The sequence below is a fragment of the Pagrus major genome, chromosome 19 (genome assembly GCF_040436345.1).
Source record: "Pagrus major chromosome 19, Pma_NU_1.0".
Lineage (NCBI taxonomy): Eukaryota > Metazoa > Chordata > Actinopteri > Spariformes > Sparidae > Pagrus > Pagrus major.
Genome location: NC_133233.1, coordinates 1,562,345 through 1,589,069, shown reverse-complemented (window position 1 = coordinate 1,589,069; position 26,725 = coordinate 1,562,345). Strand labels below are relative to the sequence as shown.

Here is a 26,725-nt window from a genome sequence, read left to right as displayed (position 1 = left end):
GCAGTTGGAGGATTCTTCCATTTCAGCAGATGTTGGATCTGGCTCATCTGATGAGAGAGATTTCTTCCATGCCCTGAAAAGATCCCACGAAACACCAAGCGCCACCAAGCAGCTTGATTCGTACCCGACCTACTCAACAGACAACATCAAGATACTGAAGAAATTTCCTGTGGTTCTCAAGTTGTCTGTCAAATTCAACACACCTCTGCCTGCTTCTGCAGCCTGTGAAAGACTGTTCAGCATAGCAGGTCTCATCTTCAGCCCAAAAAGAGCCAGCTAGCTGCGAACACTTTTGAAAATCAACTTCTGCTGAGGATGAACCGCGAGTTCAACTTCTCTATTACCACTTGAACCAGAACCAGAAAGTTTGTGTGTGGTGTGAGTATGCCCTAGCCCATGAGGATTCCCCCAACATAGTTTAAAAGTGGAAAAGTGGTCCTTAAGTTTAATTTTGCAATACAGTTTGTGCAAGACATTGTTCAGAAAAGTGATGTGCAACCAGTCTGCAGTGATGGTGCTGTGTGTAGTGAGAATGTATTTTTTAAGTTGTATTTTTTAAGTTGTATTCTTAACCAGACACAAGGCACCTTATTTAGTTGTGTTCTCTGAGGCAGATAGGAGGCATTTTTTTGTGTTCTTAGGCAGACAGACACTTTATTTACAGTTGTGTTCTCAGGGAGACACGAGACACTTGATTTACTCACTCTACGTGTTTGCTCAGGTGGTTTTTTGTTTTTGTTTTATCATACCACATCTATTTCATTCACCTGAAAGTGAAATAAAGAGAACAAGGGGAGAACCATTTTGGTTGTTTTGCTTCTTTTTATGCATACTATAAAAATACTTTGTATTTTACTTGTACTTGTACTTGTACTTTTGATACTTGAGTATATTTTTTCACAAGATACTTTTGATACTTAAGTACATTTAATGTGAGCTACTTTAAGACTTTTACTCAAGTAATTTTCTTATGGGTGACTAACTTTTACCAAAGTCATTTTCAGTTATGGTACTTGTAATTTTACTTAGTTATTTTTTTCAAGTACTTTATACACCTCTGCAAGGGGGGCGGCATCCCCCCTCAAATCGCCTACTGGTTTCAACACTTGTAGTGATCAAATAGCTCTGCGAGCGTTGTCAATCAAGCGAGTTGAATATGAACACCTGTGACTGAGTTACATTCACTCCTGGCGGAGTTAATCACAACATCCGGTTTGGATGCCTTTTTCACTCACGTCGGTTGGTAATAGGAGAAGACGGCAAAGACCCTGTGTGGATTATACGGCTTAAATAAGGTAAGAACCGAATATATTTACTTCTACGGGATGGTAATCGCTGTATGAAGTCGTGTTAACATATCATGGGGTGTGAAGCGAATTAATTGTCATTGACCTGGTTGAGACAAGCTTTTAATTACGTTCACGTTTGCTGGCAACAAGTGGTTGCTTAAAACAAAGTTATTGAGTGGCAACTTATTTATCCGGCCAAATATCAAGTGTTAAGCTAAAATAAATGTTAAGGTATACTAAGGTGACCAGTGGTGGATGAATTAGCGTTTTTTAAGTCAAATGATGGTGAGTGTTTTGTCAAATTTAAATCTGCGCATCAATGTGGGGGAGGGGTGGTGGCGGCGTCGTCGTCGTAGTGAAATTGTAGCCCTTTTCAGACAATTTCTGTTTAATCATGCACGGACATCACCCGTTTATACTCATTCACACAAACACACAACTAGGCTACACATTGACCGTGATATACGTGTTCACACTCACTGAAAATATACCGTTTGAACCAGGCAAGGCGCATGCAACAGGCAGAAGTGATGGGATTTACGGCTCTTTGAAGGGAGATCTTATGGCTCCGTTCCTTTCCAAGAGCCCTTTTAATTAATTTATTTTTTACATAGTCAATGCAAAGATGATGAATAGCCACGAATGGCTATTCAAGTGGCTATTCAAGATAAGAGGTTAAATAATTGGCTCTCAAATAAATCGGTTCCCCTTGTTCATACCAAAGAGCTGTTCAAAAGAATCGGATTGTTCGTGAACGTAACATCATTAGCAGGATGCAGAAATTATGCAGCGGACATCTCGCCGCCTGCTCCCTTCTGGACGTTAAAAAACGTTACAATTCATAGAAGAGACTCAGTTTTTTCTGCTTGAGTGCTGTCCGTTTCATCACTTTCCTACAGGGACCACATTGGTTCCATCTTAGTCTCAAAAATTAATTCCTTGCACCTGATGAAGTTTAACAGCCACATTTCTCCACTTGTTCTACAAGGTGCAGTCTAAAGATGTGGCAATGTTGCTCAAGGTGAAGTACCAGAATATCAAGAAGTACATTCGATTACTGTCAGGGTTCACCTTTTTGGATTTCATCGCTCAAGGTGAGTAGCCATCTCATAGTTGCCCTCACAACAAATAAAGACAAGGATTTATGTATTTAGGATGGCACTTTTGGTTTTCAATTTGGGTATCAATTTGCACAAAAAAAAAAAGCTTTTTGTATTGTACACACTGGTGTTGGTAATGACCAAAATGCAACATTCTGACGCTGCGGTTACTGCACAAGTGAAAGCATTATGTATTTTCAGAGATGTTTAAAGAGAAAAGGAGAAAAGTTTGATCAGTCATCCTTAAAGTGCAGTTTAAAGGTGGTGTAAGTAATTGCATCTATCCCCCCAAAAAGTGTTAGCATTGTCGTCTACATTGTGACAGCCATCACTAGCTCAGAGTGTTTGTCAGAAACATGGGTCCTCCACTCTGCAGTAAACAGAAAAGACATTTTCTGGTATCCTACACCCTCTTTCCAGCCAATCTGGAGAAAACTAGTAGGAACTTATTTTCTGTTTACTGCAGAGCAGAGATACTGGGAGATCCATGTTACTGACAAACACCCTAAAGCACTGACAGCTGTCGGAAAGTAGAGCTATTCAACACTTATATTCACAAATGCAATCACTTACTGCACCTTAAGATCAGCATCATGTATTTTTTAATCTATTTTCATGATTATCTTCCTACAGTCAAATACAAGTTTGGGCTTCCTGATGCTACTGAACTTGATGCTTTTGATGAAACCAACAAAGTAGTTGAGGAAGACATCTTTTCTGAACTGATAGAGGCCAGTCCGGATTTATGCCTGACAGTAAGTGAAAAAAATCCGACATTGGTTTTCACCATCAGTGAAAAGTGAGTAGTAATTTACTTTGATATTCATTAGAACATAATCATCATTTAGAATTGGCCAAATCAGTGGGGTATGAAAAAAAACTGCTGGCATAAGTCTATGATTATACTATTTAATTTCTTGACAATAGCTGTGTTTTAAAATCAAGTGTAATCCTTTGTAATCTAACTGTATTCTTTGCTTCATCTTATATTTGAAAAAGTGTGTAGTTATTTTTTGTAACCTGATTCTGATCACATGAAATCTATTAACTACCCAGCTCAGACACTGGAGGAAGACATCATTCTTGAGATACAGATCGATCCTGGTCCAAGTCAAACAACACAAGACGGCATTTCAGAGGAAGGTATGTCTCATTATAAAATCAGTTGTAATCAATGTTCAGGGTTTTTTTGCTTCACAAATATCAGTTGAGATCTCTTGTCTCTGCCTTGACTACTATAACAAAGTAGATTATAGAAAAATATATTTAAAAGAAAGATCTGTATCTAATTGCAAAAACAGTTTGAAAATGTGGGATCAGGTGTGATTTTTAACCAGTGTCTGGGGAACCACCAAATGCTACATTTCAGGCATGTCACAGTTACGTTTTTATTTCTTTTAGATTTCTCTCCTTTAGATCATTCAACACCATCCTCCCTCACAGATACGAAGACATCACTTTCTTCAAGTGACAATGACCACTCCAGTCGAATAGAATATGGGATTCCCATAGGCAGACGTACGTCCAGCTCTGAAGTCATACCCAGGCCTACCACAGAGGTTTCTGAGTCAGAGGCTGCAAAAGAGGTAGTCAAGGGCAGCAGATGTAAATTACATTGTTGACCATCATTAAGTGTCAAACTAAGTGAGTTTCTCATCAGAGTATTTGTGACATTTAGAATGATTGGGTTTGGCTAATAGCTCTGTACTTAGTAATCTAAGGCAGATAAGAAACAACATTGTTTCATCACAAATGATGTTGCACTTGCATAATCAGTTAAACAATTGGTTAGATTTTTTTTTGCTGAAATTGCTGATCCATTTTTGTGTGAGAAACCCTCCTGAATCAGTGATTTTAACTTTTACTCTTAATCTTGTCGTATATTGTTAAAATGATTTTTATCCTGAAAGACTGATTTGTACACTGAAAACTTTATTTTCTTTTACACAAATAGATGGTAAAAAATGCCTTGCTTTGCAAACCTGGGGGTGAGGATGTCATCGACGAGTATGAGGCAGAAAAGTCACTCACTCACCGCACCCGGAGACAGCTTGTCAACATATTGGCTAGCCATATGACTTGGAGGCATGGGTAAGTGTTAAGTGAATTGTTAGATTGTAAACATTATATTAAGAAAGATTATCATGAATTTTCAAAATACATTGCATTGAATTAACATAGCAAGTGGGGCATTTTTCAATTGTATGTTTTTGCATTTTAAGAATATGGTCTTGACCTGTTTTATATGAGCATGTAGAAGATACACTAATAATAAATGTAATTTATTAATCACTGGCGATTAATAAAGCACTCGTAAATCGTACTCGTAAAGCTGTCATAATTTAAACTTTCAGTTAATGTATTAAATTGGATCCAGTCCTAACTACTCGGCCGCTCTCAGTGGGTCTCATTCATGAAACTTTAGTAAATTTGTGCGTAGATTTGCACATAAAAGCCTACGCTACTAAAAACCTACTCCGGATTCATGAACACTGCGGGAAACTCAGATCTGATCGTAAACACGTGTGTATGATCGCGAATGCCAATCCATCGTAAAGTGACAGCGCGCTCCCGGTAATCAGCTATTAGCATAAATCCCCACCCATGAATTGCCAATGACCACCATATAAGGAGGTGTAGATGCATCCAGTCGACCTGTCAGTCATGGCGCAAACGAAGAAAGGGAGAGAAAGAAAAAAGAACTTTGCGGAAGCGGAGATAGAAATACTTTTGGGTGAAGTGGAATTTAAAAAAAAAATATTTTCATCTGTTAGCAGTGGTGTGACAGGAACAGGCAAAGCGAAGGCCTGGAGGGAGGTGACAGATGCCGTCAATATTGTCTCTGTAGTCCAAAGAACCATGTCCGAGGTGAAGCGTAAATGATTTGACATGAAACTGGAGGCAAAGAAGCGCATAACCTCACACAAAAGAAATATATCAGCCACAGGAGGAGGAGGCTCACAGTCGCAGCTATCACCTGCAGACGAGCGCATCGGGGGGATAACTGGAGACCTCTCTGTCAGGAATTATACCTGGCGGAGACAGCGACATGCCTCCACTGGAGCCTATATTTTTATTATCATCATTCAACATGTAGAAAGAACGTGTAATCTATTGAGTCGATTTACATGGATAATTCACAATCATGAACCTAATCTGGATCTTAAACCTGCCAATTGCCAACTACTTTAACTAAATGTGTTAGATTTTTATCATATGTTTAGGCTATATCACATGTTTCAAAGGCATCTGCGTATTGTGTACATAACAGAGCGCAATATGAATTTAAATTGTAATTTCCAATAGTGACAAGCATTATTTATGTGCATTCTTAAATTTACACAAGCACTACGCGTGGTCAGCAGCATGTGTAGATTTTGTTAGTAGCTACGAAAAGATCGGAGCTACTAAAATATTGATGAATGCGAGATGCACGTAAATTTCCGTCTGCGAACAGTTTACACACAAATTCGTTCTGCTCACGTTTCATGAATGAGACCCAGTGTGTGCGGATTAATGATAAAACATCGTCTTTAAAAGCGTGTGTGTTGGGGGTGCCGCAGGGTTCCATCTTAGGACCGCTGCTGTTTAGCGCATACATTAATGACCTTCCATCTGTGTGTGATGGAGTAGGGACCCTGATGTATGCGGACGATACGGTTTTGTACACTACTGGTTAAGATCCTGAAGAAGTGGCTGCTAAGTTGTCAATGGCAATGGAAAAAGTTACACAGTGGCTTCAGTATTCCCGTCTCACCCTAAATACTAATAAAACAGTAACCATGTATTTCTCAAACAAGCAACGAAATACGGTTTTTCCAAATATTTTGTCAATGGAGAAATAATAAAAAATGTTAATAAGTTCAAATACCTGAGTGTGATATTAGATCCCACTCTCACATTCAAAAGCCATATCAAAAAAATGAGCCATACACTAAAATATAACTTATCAAACTTTAGAAACATCAGGAATTTATTAACTGTTGAAGCCTCTAAAACTTATTTCAATGCCATGATTTTGTCTCATTATAATTATTGTATGTCCTGTTGGTCTCAGGCAAGTACATCTGTCTTGAATCCCATCAGGTCACTCCACAAGCAAGCCCTGAAAATCTTAGACAGAAAATCACGACAGTACCATCACTGTGAAATACTTAAGAAATATAAAATGCTTAGCTTCGATAACTTAATGATGTATTCTGATGTCCGTTTAGTGTACAAAATAATCCATAATGTTGCTCCTCCCCCATTGAAAATCTTTGTTAAACTCCGTTCTGAACACTCCATCAGAGCTTCAAGATCTGTCTCAAGTGGAGATTGTAACATGCCTAAGCGTAGCTCTGCCTTTGCCCAATCTGCTTTTTCTTTCAAATCTGTTCAATCGTGGAACAATCTCCCAACTAATCTGAAACTCTGTACAGACCTCAACGTTTTTTCCCGGGACATCAAAAAATGGATCCTAAGTAACCAGTCATGTCAGCATTAATCTTAAACCTAAATTATTTTTAACTTTGTCAAAGAATGAAGTATTTTAATAACTGTATGCTTCTATTTCATTCTGATATGAAATATGTTTTACACCTGTTAGTAATGAGTGTTAGTGATGTGTGAGCGGGCATATATACGCATATCTGTATGGATGTTTGGTCTGTTATGTAAGTTGACAATTTTTGTCCTTTCTCTTTTTGTTCTTACTCACCTGCCCAGGGACTACGGATGGAAAGTGGCTAGTAAGCTAAATCTGGTACAAAGCATCTTCTCCCATCTCGAGACTTATGTTATTTTGTACATTGTCCCTGATACAAATAAACTTATTAAATTAAATTAAATTAAATGGGGCACCACCTCCAATGTTTTGTCTATTTGAATGCAGAGGGAATTAATCAAATCTGACCGGACAAGGTTAACTTGGAGCAATTCTAATCAATTTTAAATCAATGTATTAAATCTCATAAATGAAGCAGGGATTTCTACACAGTTTCCATCGGTTCTCCACATTAAAAACAAACCTGCACAGACAACGACATACGGTTAAATATGTTTATTAACTAGATAAATCAGGGTAAATAAATGAAATGGTGATTTAAACAAACAACAATGATAACAGAAAATGTGGAGACTGTGATGATTAAAGTAATGGGATTATATGGACATGGGCGGATGGTGAAATCAGGGTTGGGGAAGCGCTCAAATATTACGAGAGTAATTTTAATATTAACGAGACCCTAACCGAATTCCTCTTAAGCTAAAAGATATGAATCAGAAGCCAAAAAGACACCAACTCTTTCATGCATGTGAATCCAACAGTGTGCAAGGTGCTTAGCCTACTATGTCCGAAGAGTTGGGACGTCCACAACTTTCGGTCTTTCCTCCGGAGTTCGTAGCTCGACTGCGGGCTTGCAGTGCCGGTCCAAGAGCCAGAGGGAAGTCGCGGTTCGTCCGATTTCACAGTGGGTGACGCCCTCGTTCCGATGTCGGAGGAAGAGCGCAACTCGTCCAGCACTCAGCTGATGATGATCTCGGTCCGCTGCTCAGCGGAATGGCACCGCTTGTGAGCGTTGGAGGCAGGACCAATCTCGGCTTGGCACAAAGTCTTTCTGTCGTTGCAAACCGCTCACACGGTTTGTTGAAGCAGAAGGCTACTGCAAGTCTTTACCAATGATGGTAGTCTTTATTAAAGATGTTTTTCTTCTTGGTTTGAGGGGTAGCTCTTAAGCATCTGATTCGTAAACTAATTCAACTTTCTTGAATGAAATAACGAGAGGATGAAACGCTGGCCGGGCGGATCTTCCATTGTTACTCAGTACAAGATTAATTAAATTAAATTCACTTCCTCTGAATCAGGTTGTGATACTTAACGATATATATAAAAAAAATCAGTGCAGAAACCATTATAGATTGGAATATCACACAGTGAAACCAGATGCTTCATAAATCACAAAGGAGGATTAGAACAACAAGGAAGAGGTTTCCAGAGTCCTTTCACTGTGGAGAGTGGAGAGAGAGTGTGAGAGAGATACCTAATTTGCAGTTGCAAAGACATTTGATATTAACACATCCTTGTCACGAAACAGTTTCTCTGTCCCTCCTGATGTGAAGAAAGTAGACGAATCCATGCTGAACTCATTCAGCTTGGCCAGAGAGAGGAGTTTATCTGTTTTGAGGGGGAAGAAGGGACAAATGGGTTTTAAGTTGTAAATTAATTAAAAAGGGTCGCCATCTGAAGGCTTTATTGAGAAGGGGTCAGACTGGCCGTCACCTCTTTCCTGTGAATAGTTTTCTTACAGATGAAGAGAGTTAAAAAGAAAAACGGGGCCTCAACATCATACAGAGGCGATAGACATGTGTTCCTACAAGCAGTATCATCAGATAACATCTATTGGGGTTTGATGCAGTATAAACTGATTTGGAATGTTGTTTCTAAAGGAGGATGCCTTCCCGTAAACATAAGGAGAAGTATGCCCTGGGAATTGTAACACTCTTTCCTTCACTGAAGGATCCTTTTTCTCCTATGGGCTATTTAAGTTAAAAAAAAATATTACTTCCAGAAAACACACCAGTTTTACTGTTTTACAGTTTTTGGGATTTTAGTTAAAATGATTGATGCATCACAGATACTAATCAAAATAGTGTTGACATTTCTACATTCTTGTATTTGTAGAAAATAATTGACACCACCTAAGTCTAACAAAATATTTTAAACTTGAGTATGCTACAAAAAGTTCAACTCTGCCATAAAGATTGTCATTATGATGCAAAATGACATCAAATGAGTGAAAATGCCTCGTCTTGCAATTGCAATGAATTAGGGCAATAGGATACTACACATGAATTAGAAAATGGCAAACCTACTTTAAAGTGATTATCCTTTTATTAATACTGTTACCACATTTTTTGTAAAATCAAGGAATGATAAGACTTTTGTAATGATGTTTTATAAATATCTTAACAGGAGCACTTCTATGATGCGGAGAAAGGCACTGGATATTTAGCATGGCACCTTAAGACCATGTCCAGGAATACAGTAAAAAGACCAGCCAAGACAGCTACAGTGGCTCAAGCACAAGGACCAAAGCGCTGAAGATTGGCAGCCACTTTGCCTGAGCAGCTTGATGGAGATGCCTGCAGGGAAGCCATATCATTTCTCATTCACTCTCATGATGAAGCAAGTGTGTTTCAGAAGATGAAGATGACCTTTCAATATCGCCAAGACCTAGTCCATGACCCACAGAGAACCACAGATGTCATTTCCACAGTTTTTAGATGTCAAAGGGCTGGTGAGTTGTCCATTTTATTTATTTACACTTCATTGTTTTGTTGCTTGAATGCAAGTACAATACTCTGACCTTTTTTGAAATTTGTGTATTTATATCAGGGTGTCCGCGCATCCATAAAAAGTCTTAAAATCTTAAATTCATGTATCTAAAATGAAGGCCTTTAAAAAGTCTTAAATACATCTATATTTTGCATATAGGTCTTAAATTACATTTAGTTAGGTCTTAAATATGAACGTTCATTTACCGCTTCCGTCATCGCCTTGTTTTTTGTTTTTTGTTTTTGGGAAACGTGTTGTGAGATTCACAGTTAGCTCCGTGTGTTGTACTTCTTTCTGAAGTATCCAGGAACATAAGTGACATTTTGCCAACAGCCCGGTCGGAATTTATCGCCATACACTTTGCCAGTTCCGGAAAGACTTCGACTGCGGAATCTGCTACACTATGGGAAAGTGTTTAGTGTGTTGGCTTGAACAACCAGAATTCAGTTGGTTAAAAGCCGCATAATAATGAATCTGAAGCGCAGTGTACGCTCTGCAAGAGGACCCTCAACTGAAATAAAAAGCAAACTGAAAAACCAAATTAAAATAAAAACTACTGAAATTTAAAAACTATAATAACCTTGACACACACTCACTCCATTCTTCATTGTTTGAGTTGCTCTGTGAATGGCAATAAATTTAGTTATTTTTTAAAGTAATTCTGGGACTTTATTTTTCCTTACTGTTTCGTACTTCGTGTAGGTCTTAAATTTAGTTCAAAAAGGTCTTAAAGTCTTAAATTTGACTTGTTCAAACCTGCAGAAACCCTGTTATATGCTTATGTGATCAACAGCTGAATCAAGACTTCCTTCTGCTGTTTGGAGCTGAAACAGCCTCCAAGATGCTTGAGAAGTGGGACACAACTTTCAGGCCCAAGGTCATCAATGAGGCCAGACGCCTGACTCAGTCAATTGAGGTGTGCCGACTTCTAAAAACTGCTGAGAAACTGACAGAGAACGATGACACCAGTAAGCTAATCGCTATGATGGATTTTTATTCCTAACAGCAAGTGCTGGTTACTTTGTGCATTCCAACTTGATACTAATGGCTTGTTTCACCTCATTATCCTCCTGATAGCCTGGGACAGTGACATGGCTTCTCTGCTGCTCCGTCTCCATCTCCTGCCACCCACAGCTGGACAGAAGAGGACCAAGATAAGCCCCAGTGATGCAGTGGACAAAATGTTGCACTTTCACAAGGTATGCATGTCTTTTATTTTATCCAATTAGCTAGTATTTTATATGTATTAACTCAATTTGAAATGACTTGGAAAGGCATAGTCAAACAAAAGGACTAAACTGAATGTCTTCATGTTGGCTACAATTCCTCAACAGCGAGGATTCTTTGGGGGACACACACACACACACACACACACACACACACACACACAGACGCGCACGCGCATACACACAGACAGACACATATGGAGAGAATTTTGTTCCTTTATTATTCAATCAAATAGAATAGATTTGAAACCAAAAAAGAGATTTGAGAGCAAAAAAGAGTAAGTGGCAATCAAATTTTTTTTTTGAGATCGAAACAGAACAGGTTGCAATTGAGAAAAAAATATGAGAGAGCATATTTCTTCAACTTAAACAAAACTAATGTTTGTAAGTAAAAGCATACGACCATTTTGCTTATAAATCAGTCCTCTTTGCTTGCAAGTTCTAAAGTTTTGCTTGCGAATTCAACTGCACTTGATGGGCAGGGCCTACGCTGGTGGATGAGAGAAGAGTTTCTATTGGTTGGTTTGACCTGGCTCCAGCGCCAGCTACGCTTTCCACATTACACCCACTTCTCCCTTGTGCTGTGCTGCTTGGAAGTAAGTTGATAGCCTGTTGCTCTTGAAACGTTTCCCATAAGTAATGAATTGCGCTATATATCGTTGGCTACAGCCTGCCGTACGTTCACAACAACAACAACACAAATAATGAATTATAATGCCCTGCTGCTGCAAGCACACTGATTAGCAGCAACATGGTTGTCTCTGCTAGTCACGGCCTGAGCAGAGTAGCCTAATGAGTGAGTGAATTACAGGGAGGCGTACACAACGTAGGGCTGTGATTTAAACATTTAGTGTTGCATGGTACTTGCGGTGCCAAAACGTCACGGTTCCTACACAACAGTACTACCGTGGATTGCTGAACGTGGTGCCAGTTTCCACTGTGTAGCGGGCTGCTGCTACTCCTCCTGGCTCCTGTTCTCACTTACAGCTGTTCTAATATCAACAAACACACGTGGCGAATAATTTAACAAATTCACGCACATTACCAAACTCAGATTTATGTGTCTGTAATATTATGGAATGGATCTACAGATTCATTGGGAACACTACATTGATCTTCATTCGCTGTTGTTTTTTATTGACCATGACTTTTATTGTTATGCAATGTTACATAAATACTGTCAAAATAATACGTCCGTTTTTCTTTTAATGCCAGAATGGAAAACCAACAGCAGTCACAAGCTAGGGTAAGTCATTGCTTAATTTGTTTCTGTGCAGCCTAAGTGACAGTAATGCATTGTACTGTAATGTACTGATGTCCTTTTTACCAATGTCCATACATGTGAAATCCCTTTCCAGTATGATGCACGTGAAGCCACAGAGACGGCCAGACACCTCCTGTCTCTGATTTCAAGGGCGATGCCGAATGAAAGTCAGGGACATGGACAGGGACAGGGACAGAGTCAGCGACTCTCAGTCCATACTGAAAGGGCCAGGTAGACAGTTTTGCACCCATGTAAACTGACCACCTAAATGTGTCATGTAAATGCACATTTTCACGTTACATGTATTTTATCAGGATCAGTCTCTTCTCTTCATGTGGAGAGAACATGACCAAGTTAGGCTTTTAACACTGTACATTTTTACTACTTTTTCTACATTGTTTCTACTGTAGACATTATACTGTACCTGCAATTTCACCATTAATGGTATGGGATTATTCAGGTAAAATAAATTACATTACTCTGGCTTTGCCATGATGGTAGCGCAATGATGGAGCTGCTGATTTAGGTTGTGTGGTTTAATTTGTTTATCTGTATTATTTTCTCTGGTACTTGGATGTGGTGCATGTGGCTTGACAGTCGGCTTCCTTTAAGTTGGAACTAATAACATTTTTTTTCTACAATCACATAGGTCTTTCCCTGGATTCTTCCGAGGCAAGAAAAGAGCACTCCCCAGAGGTCAAATGCCTACAGCCAAGGCTGTGAAGATATGGAAGCTGTTCGATGTTTCCTTTTTTTACTTGGATCTAATGTGGAAGTAACTCCAAACCCCAAGGAGGAGTTAACTTTTATGTAAGCTGGCCTGGGGAAGAGGACTGTGTCAGTAGATTCTGACATATCACATTTTGAGGTATTATGCATGTTGAAGCAAGTACATTGCCTAATTGCCTGTGTCATCAAGGGTTCTGTGCAATGCCTTTCATATACCTCAAAAAATATTTGGTGGTCAAGACATTCCCCAGGATGACACAGCTCCAGGACAGGTGGCTCCTTTCTAAAGCAGCAGGTACATAATTACTGTACTTAAAATGCAACTTCTTTTATGTTTGCTGTGTTAATACTGCAGAAAAACATGAATACATCATGGTTTATGTCCTTATATTGTTTGTCATTTTAATAGGTGGAAATGGAAGGAGGAAACTTTCAGTTTTTCCTTTAGAGGCTGAGGGCTACACTGGGGCCGTATTAAGAAGTGCTTCAGGGGGAGGGAAGTTTGTCCTGTTATTGTTCCTCTTCAGGACGAACTTGACCTTACACCTCTCCCTGCTAGTGCTCCTGAGTTTGCCCTCATGCCAAAGGCTAGCTGCAAGGATTGCAACACAATGATTGTGTAGTGCAGTGTAGCCCTGAAACACAGGTGCAATGTCTTACTGTTAATTATCAAAGTTAGTACAAGTTTAATATGTGTGTATATTGACTGTTTGAGCCATCTTTAAGCTGTGAACCAAATATAGCTTATCTTGTAACAAATATGAAGTCTGTTGAATAGACTGAATGACAGTGGCACAGTAGTCTGCTAAAAGTTACTGTTGAAAGTTTTTAACACCCCTAGTTTAGCTCTGACATAATATTAAAGAGCTGTTATTGCATCTGTTTTGTTTTACATCTAGGATGAAGATTTGATCTTTGTTGACCAATCTACATCTGGATCTGCCTCATCAACCTGTGAGGACCACAGCCATCAACAAGTACAGCACTTTTTTTTTTTTTTTTTTTACTGTACTACTGTCACTGTTTTACTGTTTTGATGATAAGAGTTTGTCTGTAGCTTTTTGCTCAGGTTGTTAATTCATATGCCTGCATGCAGGAAGATAAGGTCCAATGCCCTATTTGCAAGAGGTTCATGCAAGTTTTTGTGGAAAAAAATGTCAGACGACCAAAAACAATGATCTGCAGATCATTGTTTTTGGTCGTCTGACATTTTTTTCCTACTCTGTAGATTCATTTATAAGTTTGTATGTGTCATGTGAAATGTTGCATTTATTATTTTTTGAGACTTAGAAGGCCAGATGTCTGGTTTGTACACTAATTTTGACAGCATATTATCTGTGAAGATCAATAATGATTGCCTTTATTGTTATAGTCCTGAGGACAGAGCCTGTAAAGGAGACACACTTCAGGCTGATTTGGATCTTATCTCATGGTATTATTATTATTATTATTATTATTATTATTATTATTATTATCATTATTATTATTTTATTTTTTTTATTATTATTATTATTATTTTTAATATAATGCTTTTATATGTGCTTAAAAACATATGTCCCGATATCTGTCTTATATCGAGATTTGATATATTCTTACAGTGAGGAGGATGTCATCATGTGGGTCAGATCTCAGATGGACACCGATAAGACCTTTTGATTTATGTGTGTCTCAGGAGAATGTCGTGGAAAGAGGTCTTAAGATGTGGAAACGTCAAAAAAATGGCAGTCCAGTTAATCCCTTGAAAGTTACATTCCTGGGTGAGCCGGGGCTCGATACAGGGGCCCTAAGAAAAGAATTTCTGTCTGGTAAGTACTGGACATTCATGAGTAATTTTGTCACAGGGTAAAAATCAAATGAAGAATCATTACTTGTGGCTTGTGTATCTTTTCTTTGTGGTCTTGTTGATTCTGTTGTTTTGTTTTCTTTGACTTCTGAACTGAGGTGCCTTCTACAAACAGGCTTGACAAAACCAACTCTGAGTTGATTCAGCCTGAGATGGGAAACTCGGAGTGTTTTGTTTCAGATGTAGGAACACATTAATGAGTGTTTTATTAATCGCCAGTGATTAATAAATTACATTTATTATTAGTGTATCTCCTACACAGAATAACAGAGCAGTTAATTAAATAGTCACATGACTGGAATAATCAGACACGTTCCTCTGTACTTGTTTGACAGTCTCCAAGATTTGACTTGCTTTGTTCTGGATTATAGCAATGGTGGCTGGGATAGAAAAGACTTTTTGAAGGTGATGGTGAAAAGGGAAAGATGCCCAAATACTTGCTCAATGACCTGGATGATGAGCTCTTCAGGTGCATTTATATATACATATGATTCTGATTGTGAAACAGAACTGAGACTTCCCCTTGTACTTACGTTGTTTAAACCATCCTGTTCTTGTTTGTAGGGCTGCAGGGGAAATTTTTGCAGTGAGCATAGCACAAGGAGGACCAGCACCACGGTACTTGCAAAAATGGTGTTACGACTTCCTTGTTTCTGGCAATCTTTCTGCTGATGATGTCTATGATACCACTCACTCACCACTGATACAAGCAGTAAGTTGACTTTTTTTTTTCAGACATTGTACCTATTTAATATTGTCTTAAAGTGCTTCACACATACTACTTAATACTGAAAAGAATAAATGTATAATTTAATGTTTTGGGTGTGATTATTTAAGATTGAAGAAGCAGATGACATGACAGCCCACATCCAAGACATCGTGGACTGTGGCTACACAGGGGAAATAGACATGGAGCACAAAGACAGCATACTGAGGTAAATACTACTGTTTTTGTAACACATTGCAGTGTGACCCCAGATTGCCATGTGTAGTTTGCTTTCCCCTCAATAAATGTGAGAATAATGGCAAGCGCTTTCCAAAAGTCTTTTCCAAGGTGCTCTTTGGCTTGAATGTGAAATCTTTTTGACCAATTGAGTAAAGCCAAATGATCTTGAGGCACTCTGCTCCTGTTAAAATGTTGAACGTTTGTTTTGTGTTAATATAGGAATACAAGGAAATAGTATTGCCTGCATATAGTAGCAAAGCCTTTTTCATGGCGTTATTCCTTGAGCTTGCTGCCATAACGTCAGTGGTGGAATGTAACTAAAATTTACCTTTCATCAAGTACTGCACTTCAGTATAATTTGAAGGTACTTGTACTTCATCTAAGTATTTCCATTTTTATGATGATTTAATATTGTACTTTATATTCTTTAACTACAAAAAGCTGATAATACTTATTTACTTTTACTGTAGTAGGAGTTTTCGTGCAGGATCTTTTCTTGTAATAGTGTTTTTACATTGCTGTATTCGCACCTTCCCACCATTTCAGTGCTACACCTAGGCAATAGTGTGAAGTTAATTTTTCTGTATTCAGGACAATTTGACTTCATGTGACGACAAATGCCCATACTCCAACAACTACGTGAGGGCCTGAAAGTGTATAACCTCATCAAAGTGATACAGACAAGGCTGGAACTGTGTCGCAGCCCCTCATCGCTGGAGACAATGATTTGGTATGCTATTGTACAGTATAGCTTCGAGGTTTTTACAAGTTGTACTACATGGTATTTCCTTAGCTTACCCCTTGCTTCTTAAGAATCAGAATCAGAATCAGAATCAGAATCAGCTTTATTGGCCAAGTATGTGAAACACAAACAAGGAATTTGACTTGGTTTTTTCTTCGCACACAATGGACATAGACATAGACATGAACATAAACAAACATAACAACATTCAACGAGAAGGAACAAGAACAACAAAGAACAGTGAGTTAAAAGGTGTTCAGAAGTCCGGACTATTATAAATATATAAATATATATTTAAGTATATTTATATTATATTATTTACAGTGTGGATATATGTTGTTCAATTATGTACAGGTAGAAATATATATATATATATATATATATATATATATATATATATATATATATATATATATATATATATATATATATATATATATATATATATATACATATAAAGTGCAATTTGGTCTGTGAATGTAAAGACTATGAGTGGATGGTTTTTGGAGTCAGGGGGGTTACTGACACTGGGTGACTGATCAAGTGTTCATCAGTGCGACGGCCTGGGGGAAGAAACTGTTCTTATGTCTGGTTGTTTTGGCGAACAGTGTTCTGTAGCGCCTGCCGGAGGGGAGAAGTTCGAACAGATTGTGTCCAGGGTGTGATGGGTCTGCAGAGATGTTTCCTGCCCGTTTCCTGACTCTGGATGAGTATAGGGCCTGGATGGTGGGCAGTTTAGCACCAATGATTTTTTCTGCAGACCTTATTGTCCGTGTCAGTCAGTCAGTCAAGCGGGTAATTATCAGGGAATCTCAGATTACCTTTTTTTTTTTAAATCTAGGTGGACTCACATTACATCCTTTCCCATCTGGCCCTGAACTTCAGCTCAAGTGGTTCAAGTAAGCATGTGAAAGAACGGAAAATCTTGGAGTACTTTCAGGACTTCCTTCTTGAACTTGAAGGTATGTACAACCTTCAATTTACAGTAAGTAGTAGAATGCCATATCACCCCCATCTTGTTTTCTCTGCACTGGCTTCCAGTTTATTTCAGGATTCATTTTAAAATATTGGTTACCTATCAGGCCATTCATGGACAAGCTCCCACTTACATTTCTGAACTCTTGAAAGATTTACCCTCTAAACATCCCATACTTTTGCACTTATTTACTTAGCCAAACTGCTTTTTGCTGAGAAGATAGCTCACAGATGTTTACCTTTTTTAACTAGTAGTGCAGTTTAGAATAAAGAAAAATCACAAGTACCACACTAATTTTCCTTCAGGCCTGCTGTTAACAAAAAATTACATGAGCATTTACAGCAAACCAACCCAGGCTGCTGAAAAACACTGAGCAATTCACCAAATTGTTGGCATATAAAATGACTGAACAGATTTCTTACGACTTAAGCTTTTTGTCTTTTCAAGATGCACACCCTGATCGTACAGAAGATACCCTGACTGTATCCTCAGTCATGCAGTGGATGACGGGTCAAGCCCACAGACATCTGCTTTTAGCGGAGCGGCAGAAATTCAGTATCACTGTGAAGTTTAATCATGAATGTATGAATGACATGCCGACTCATAGTATTTGCTTTCCAACTGTCGGTGCTTGCACTGACACTATCACATTTCCAGTCGCCCACATCAAAGACTGAGTCCTTCAAAACACTACTGCAAACTGCAATCAAATGGTGCAGGATTTGACAGAGTGTGATGTGGTTTGTTAAAACTGTTGAGAATTTATTTGTGAAGAATAAATAAGTGAATTCAAGTTAATGTGTAAGTTAACGTTAATATTGATGTTATTGTAGTACCCCCCACCCCCCAGTACCCTCTCTATCATCCAGTCTCTGTCCCAAATGCCTGTTTTTGCATTATGTAACTGTTTTAGATTGTGTACTACTATTGTTTTTTCCATACTGCTCTTTAATTCGCAGTACAGCTGAATTAGAAGCAACCAACTACTTCTCATATAGAAGTTACCTGGTTGCTTCTCATTCAGTTGTACTGCGAATTAAAGAACCATAAGAGATTCAGTGGTACTGTTTAATTGAATTAATACTGTACTGTGACCAATGTTATGGATACTAAAAGTTGTTCCATTTTAGCATTCAAGTCTACCTCCACTGAAATGTGTTTTTGTTAATGTGGATGATGTATCCACTCAAATCTGTATTTGTTTTTATGTGGATGAGAAATCAAAGTTACTTGGCTGCTTCTCTTTCATATTAAAATATTTCAGCTGACAAATAAACAGGAGGCTTTTATTGCGTCAATTTAACAGGAATGGAAATGTGTTTATTGTTTTGCCTTTTGGCAGAGCTTTGGCAGTGCTACTATTTAATTTTCAATATAACAAGCTACAAAGAATAACATAAGGATATATTTGTAACTATTCAGTGGATCAGCTAAAACAGTGTAGGAAGACAGAAATGCACAAATGGCCACAATGACATTTGAGTTATCCTGACTGACTTCTGTTACAATCCACATCATACTCACACAATGTTGGTGGGTGTTCTGGTTGCTGGATTTGTGGTGGAAACAACACATTGGGACAGCACAGATTACTATAAAGAGTAAAACATCTAGCTTTGGATACTAAGCTAGAACAACTAATTATGATAGGTTGAGAAGATCCCATGCACATTGTGGGACACCATGCCAGACTAGATGCATCATATATGTACAAAAAGAAAAAATGTAGGACAGAGCAAGAACACGGAGTGCAGTCAGTTGTGTGAAAGCAGCTGGTGTAGTTTGGTCCCCGAAGCTTGAATTGAAAAGCCAGTCTTACACAGACGGTCACAGGTTAGTCATCACATCTTGTGCCAGGGAGTTCAGAGACATAAAGTGAGAGTGGAGGAATATATATCGATCTATCTATTTAAGAGGTTAGTAGGTCAACCTACAGACCCCGGATGTTGATAACTGGCAACCCCGGACTCAGAGGGGAATAGCGCTAGCGTATCATAACAAAATATTGGTGAAATGAACTAGTTTCGCAGCAGATAATGCGTTATATAGAGGCTGCGCTTCGGTGCCCCGATCACTCGCATTATATGGATATACGCGGCGCTCCACTGGATCTAATTTCGTCCGAACGACTCCAAATGACACCAAAGTTATCTGGGTGAGTAAATGATCGTATTTTATGCTTGAAATAAGGTCCAGGTTGTAAAAAATGACAATTCCCCTTTAATAATTCGCAGTGAGATTGAACATGAAATGCCTGTGTTTTGCAGAATAGAAAAAAATAATGTTGTTAAGCCAAACTCCCAATACAACAGTGTAAAAATACTGAATTTCAAGTAGAAGTTCTCTGTAGAAAAATGCTACAGTTAAAGTCCATAATTATTATCAGCTCACTGTATTGTGGTAAAAGTAGTGTTTTGATCCCTCTGACTGATACATTATTATGTATGACATATTTAGATTTTTAATAGTGAAGCATTAGTGTTGGAACAGCATGTTAAGGTTTTAGCTACTGGAGGTGGAAATTGTTTACACTTTATATGCACTAATTTTAGTCCAGTTGTTTACAACTTAAGTCCCATGCCACGCCAAAAGGCTAGCAGAGAAATTTGAGGGGTGGTGAGATGATTAATGGGAGAGGAATTACTTTTTTTTCTAACCTTTGACTTTAGGTGAAATATTTGATTATTTAAACATTTATTGACATGAAACCATAAAAGAAGTTTAGAATGAAAAATCATTTGCGGAGCTGTTAACAACTCAGACATCAGAAATGTAACCCTGAATACATGAGACAGAAAGGTTTCATATTTAACCATCAAATGTAGCGGGATAGAAAGTATTACATATTATGTATTACATATATGTAATGTGGTGGAGTGGAACTACAAATTAACATTAAATGGAAATGCACTCGAGAACTACAAGTACCTCAAAAATAGACTTAAATTAGACATTGAGTAAAATAACATTGAACTGATGAGGAATAGTGATCAGTCAGTCACTCCAGCTGTTTGGAACATGGATTATTATTTTTCAGTTTACTACTGCTAACATTGTGTGTTGACAACAAAATCTTGTCACATTTCTTCTGAACAACTGCACTTACCTTGATGGCCATCCACATTTCTGAACTCCATCCATGAAGAATTGCAAAGCTGTCTCTGCTTTGTTGTTTCCTGCTGTGTCCAGATAAAATATCTGTAACAAAGTGTGTGTAGTGGTTCATGTAGTGGCTCAAAACAAAAAATGGTGAACAAGGTTGTGAAAAAAGATTACCTTCCTCGAGAAGCCATCAATTGCTCCATAAATCACAATGTTGTACCTACAAAAAAGTTGATTGTTAGTTGTATGAGCCATTTCCGTGTGACTGCGTGTCTGTATGGGGCCAGTAGGTGTCCTCAGCGCACCACGAAAGGGGAGTCTACATAGGTGGGAGTTATTGTTCCGGGGTCAGGGGTCAATTGCTGCAAAGGGGAAGAGCACACAGTTTTCGACCGCTCTGTCATGCTGCGGCAGGCGAGTCGCATCGGTAATGGTGCATGGACTTTGTTCACACTAGAAGATGTTTTGGTGAGAAAAATAAACCATGATCGCAAATTAACCGATTCCGAAGTCGTCTGTGTCTCGCAGTGTTCGGCAAACGCGTCAACCTAAGTTCAGCCCTCTATGCAGCCCCTCAGTGGCTTTAAGCACTAGGTTTAGCCTCTACATTAGTCATCACTGATATTACAAGTGAGTGACATCAATTCACAATTGATTAGAAGAAGTTCAGTAGGCAAAAACACACCGGATTAACTTGTGATTTGTGTCGATGTGGGCAAGTGACAGAGGAGCAGGAATGGAGTACGTCCGTCTTGCAATGCAAGACAGCTGGACCATTCGAGCTACTACTCCTGCACCATTCACACGCTGCAAAGAACTTTTTACTCTTCTCCATGGAATCCGGTAACCCATTGATCTAAGGGATCCTTTGACTAGCCTGTAGCCAGCATGGGGCAATCTTGCTTTCACTGACCTAACCTTTAAATCTAGAATATGATCAGGGATGTCTGAATACCCTTCTCTGACAGAGAGGTTATGCTCTTGCATTCGTCTGTAAAGGGTAGATCTTGAAATCCCATGGAGATTCGCAAGAGATGTCAGTGGTAACTCTGTACCAAGAAGATTCAGCAGCGTTTGTCTGTCTATGTTGAGGCAGGGTCGCCCCACACTCCCACTCCATTCAACAACAGCCACATCATCAAACAGTGGAGGGGCCGTACTGTAGGGCTGAACGATTTTAGGAAAAGATCTAATTGCGATTTTTCTAGCAGATATTGCAATTTCGATTTGATTCACGATTTCCTTCAAATCAATCTTCAGTGCAATATTCACAATATACAGTAACATTAAAACATTAAATGCTATTACTCTAATGCAAGGATGAAAACTAAAGTTAAAAATTGCTTCCAAATGTACTTATTAACAAGAAGCATGTACGGCTGATGGCTGCAGTTACCCTAACGGCCGCAACGGCCATCGTGTCACTATTGAGTCTTATTTCTTGATCCTGCCCCAAGTTCCCAAGTTGGCAAAAGATGCTGTAATTGTAGTCTGTTTGCTACAGTGGGCCTGAGTATCATTTTCACCGGACGTTTCACCAGACTTTTTCGTCATGCACTCGTCATGCAAATGCCGGTATAAATTGGTTGTGTTTCCGCTGAATGTTGCAACTTTAGCGCGTTTTGCACAGTACCTGGTGCACGTCTGCAGCCTCAAACCCGAAATACTCCCAAATGACCAACGTGCTGTTTTTCTTGGGGATTAAATCCCCTAACTCCGCTTCTGGTCCAGCTGGAGCCATTTCAGAACACGTTAAGGAGCAGGTTAATACTGATTGGTTAGCGTGACCTGTCCACAAGTAGCATGCCACTTCTGATCGGTGAGCTTGGCAGGATGGTAAAGAGACGGCATGTATGTGTAAAATAGTTGACACAACAGATCCTGGGTCAGTCAGGAGCGCTGCAAAAAACGCAGCTTTGGCGATCACATGATCGCGTTGTCTGAAATCGCAATTTCGATCCGAAAACGATAAATCGTTCAGCCCTACCGTACTGTGTGATAGATGATTCCTGACAACTTCAGACAGCTGTTGTACATGGTCCAACACAGACTCAGGGACGTCAAGATAAGCTGCCCCAGCTCGAATGAATTGCAACTCCTGGGTGCACACCAAATGCAGATACTCGAAATCGATATATAAGGTCTTAACAGTTGATTCCGGTACTGCACAAGCTGTACAATACAGCTATTCCCACCACAATGACAATACATATATGTGCATGCATAGCCTACCTGGATTTGTGATCTTGCAGTTTGGTTATCCATTCTGTCATGAAAATAAAGTAAAGCATGATCATTGAGGGGTCATAATATCTGTATTTTTTGTATCATAACATAACATAAATAAATATATTAGGCCTACATTATAACGGCCTCTATTAATTATGAAAGGAGCCTTAAAATCACAGGACATGTCTTTTGGTCTGATTATACAGATCAGTGGTGCTGAAATTTGTGTTTCTCTTCTATAGCCTACACATTCTACATCTCGGAGGTCAAAAGCATCATTCAGTGTCATTTAAGTCGGACCGTCTGACGCAGCTGCTCCTGTATAGACCAGTAATGTTGGCTGGTTAGAAATATGTGCGTGATTTTGTTAAATTATTCGCCACGTGTGTTTGTTGACATTAGAACAGCTGTAGTGAGAACGGGAGCCAGGAGGAGTAGCAGCAGCCCGCTACACAGTGGAAACTGGCACCACATTCAGCGGTAGTTCAGTAATCCACGGTAGTACTGTTGTGTAGGAACCGTGACGTTTTGGCACCGCAAGTACCATGCAACACTAAATGTTTAAATCACAGCCCTACGTTGTATACGCCTCCCTGTAATTCACTCACTCATTAGGTTACTCTGCTCAGGCCGTGACTAGCAGAGACAACCATGTTGCTGCTAATCAGTGTACTTGCAGCAGCAGGGCGTTATAATTCATTACTTGTGTTGTTGTTGTTGTGAATGTAAGGCAGGCTGTAGCCAACGATATATAGTGCAATTCATTACTTATGGAAAATGTTTCAAGAGCAACAGGCTATCAACTTACTTCAAAGCAGCACAGCACAAGGGAGAAGTGGGTGTAATGCGGAAGGCGTAGCTGGCGCTGGAGCCAGGTCAAACCAACCAATTGAAACTCTTCTCTCATCTACCAGCGTAGGCCCCGCCATCAAGTGCAGTTGAATTCGCAAGCAAAACTTTAGAACTTGCAAGGGAAGAGGACTGATTTGCAAACTAAACTTTATAGCTCGCAAGCAAAGAGGACTGATTTGCAAGCAAAGGTTTTCAACTTGAAAGCAAATAGGACTGATTTATAAGCAAAATGGTCGTATGTTTTTACTTACAAACACTAGTTTTGATTGAAGTTGAAGAAATATGCTCTCTCATATTTTTTTTTCAATTGCAACCTGTTCTGTTTCGATCTCAAAAAAAAAAAAATTGATTGCCACTTACTCTCTTTTGCTCTCAAATCTCTTTTTTGGTTTCAAATCTATTCTATTTGATTGAATAATAACGGAACTAAATTCTCTCTATAGACACACACACACACAGTTTGTCATGGCTTGTTTAACAACTCAACTTTGCTGGTGTACAGACCCAAGTGAGCAGTTGAAAACTTGATAGTGTAATGTGTTGATGTTACCGTACTGTTTTTAGTAGAGATGGGATTTATAGCTCTTTGAGGGGAGCCGGATCTTGGTGAGCCGTTCCCTTCAAAGAGCCGACTGATTTTTATATTTATTAAGTTTTAAGAAGCCAGCCTGGTGGTAACTCATTTTATCTTGGAGATAATCACTGGGAGGTATGATGGGGTGAGATTTGGAATAAAATAATACAAAATTAGATATCCTACCAATATCTGAGTTTGAATTATTCTGAAATATTGATTATCACGACACACAACAGACTGACTGTCCTCCTCCTAATTAAGACCGCTGCAGCTGCTCTGCTCTCCGAGGCAGGGGCAGTCACGTGTTTCTGTTTTTTTTTTGTTTTTTTTTACGCAAAGGCAGCATGCACAACTCAGGTGGCGTCATGCTACATTTGCATATCTAATAAGCACCGTGCAGCTGGGCTGCGCTCCTCCCCATGTAACTTTTTTTCCCTCCTGTTCTCTGTCCCACTCAGGGGAGGAGCAAAGGAGGAGCTTTTGTGTGCATCTGCGTGAAACGCACAGTCATATAAAAAAAAAAAGAACGGTTCCCAGCTGCGACTCGGTTCCCATCGTTCATGTTAACGAGCCGTTCAAAAGAATCGGTTCGTTCGTGAACATCACAACACTAGTTTTTAGTCATGCTGCAGCTTGGATGAACACCTTCGGAGAAGAGATGGTAGACAACCATACATCCTTGCTGTTGGTCGAACCAGGAACAGGATCGACACTCTACATTGTTGTGGACAAACAGCTCAACCCCTGCCAAGCCACTAGCTCGTTGGGTGCATTTGACAAACTGTTTAAATCCCACTACATGTTCAACCTGTCGTACGAATGAGTACCTGGGCCAGCTCTTCACCTTCGTGCAAACAACAGTTTTCAATATTGATGTAATAACAACAAATGAGTCTCCCAGAGTTTGTGAGTTTCGTGCTAAAGTCTTCAACTACAGTACTTAAATGTTTAAGTGTTTCATTTGTCAAGCTGTGCATGTTCCCTGTCAGTCCTTGATCTCTCATCTAAGACTTGATCACAGTTTTTATCCTAGCACCAGGTTTAAGTTAGTTTGTGCACAAGATCGTTGTAGGCGTCAGTTTTCAACATATTCAGGTTTCAAAAAAACATTTAATTTGTTCTCATGAGAAGGATTCTTGTCAAAGTGGAGATGCAGCAAGGCCAGAGTCATTTCAAACTAATTTCCACATGCCCCAAGATACCTCAGAAGTTCGTGGAACAAGTGCCATGCAGAACCCAGAGTCCGAGTGTTTTGAGGACAATGGATCAGGTCAAAGGAACAAAGAAAATACAGAAAATATTTGTGCTTCAATTATTGCTAAACTACAAGGAAGTGGCATAGCAAATAGTGTTGTTTCATCAGTTGTTGGTGATTTGGAAGAACTTGCTAGTGGACTGCACACTCAGGTTAAGCAGCAAGTACTGTCTGCTGTGCCTAAAGATAATCCTGTAAGAGCTACATTGGAAAAAGTTCTGGAGACTTTTGAAAACCCATTTGTTAACTTCAATACTGAAAGTAAAAGATTGAATTATTTCAACAAGAAATGGGGTGTTGTGGAGCCAGTAGAAAAATTTCTAGGAATTCGATTTGATACAAGGCAAAATAAACAAACAGGTACTTATGATCAAGTCCCAGTGAACAATACATTTGTTTACATACCAATTTTAGAAATGATAAAATTAATGTGCTGAAATGCTGATATTTGTAAACTGCTTGGGGAAACTTGTAAATCAAGACCTGACAGATACGAAGACTTTTGTGATGGAAGTTATTCTAAGACACATCCATTGTTCTCTAAACACCAGAATTCTTTACAAATCCAGTTGTTCTAGGATGCATGCAATTCTGGGATTTACAGAATCTTTCAGTGGACGTTATTTTTGTCGTTTATGTTTGATAGAAAAAGATGATGCCCAGAATGTTTACAATGAGGATGACCCCAAGATAATCTTGCGGGAAAGGAACTTTTTGAAATGCACTGCAATGAGTTGCTGTCAGACCCACAGAAGTTATCTGTGTTTGGTTTAAAAAAGAATTCGAAGAACTCGACTCTTAACAGCCTACAGTTCTTTCATGTTATATGTCATAATTTTTCTTTGGACATTATGCATGACATTCTTGAAGGGGTGGCTCAGTATGAGCTGAAGTTACTGTTGGAATATCTCTTGGAAAATGTTTTATCGAAACCTGATCTGTTGTCTAGAATTTATGCCTTTGACTATGGGTATGTGGAGCGCAAAAATCGACCTACAAGGATTAACCTGGACAGTAGTGGCAATAATATAGGGCTCAATTCCATTTAGACTCTTTGTCTCGTAAGAAACATTGCTCTGCTTTTTGATGACATTATGCCAGAAGGAAACCGAAACTGGTTTTTGCTGCTGCTTTTACTGCAGATAATTAACATTATATTTGTCTGTTACACTTGGCATGACTGTACTTCTTAAGCATTTGATAATGGAACATCATGAGTTGTTCAAAGAGCTGTATCCCGATAGAAACCTGATCCTGAAACATCACTTGATGATACACTA

General features: G+C 39.0%; 1 pseudogene; it reads left to right on the top strand.

Annotated features, from left to right (window-relative positions):
• Positions 1-1,272: 1,272 nt before the first annotated feature.
• Positions 1,273-25,134, top strand: LOC141014911 (uncharacterized; annotated as a pseudogene).
• The last annotated feature ends 1,591 nt before the right edge of the window (positions 25,135-26,725 follow it).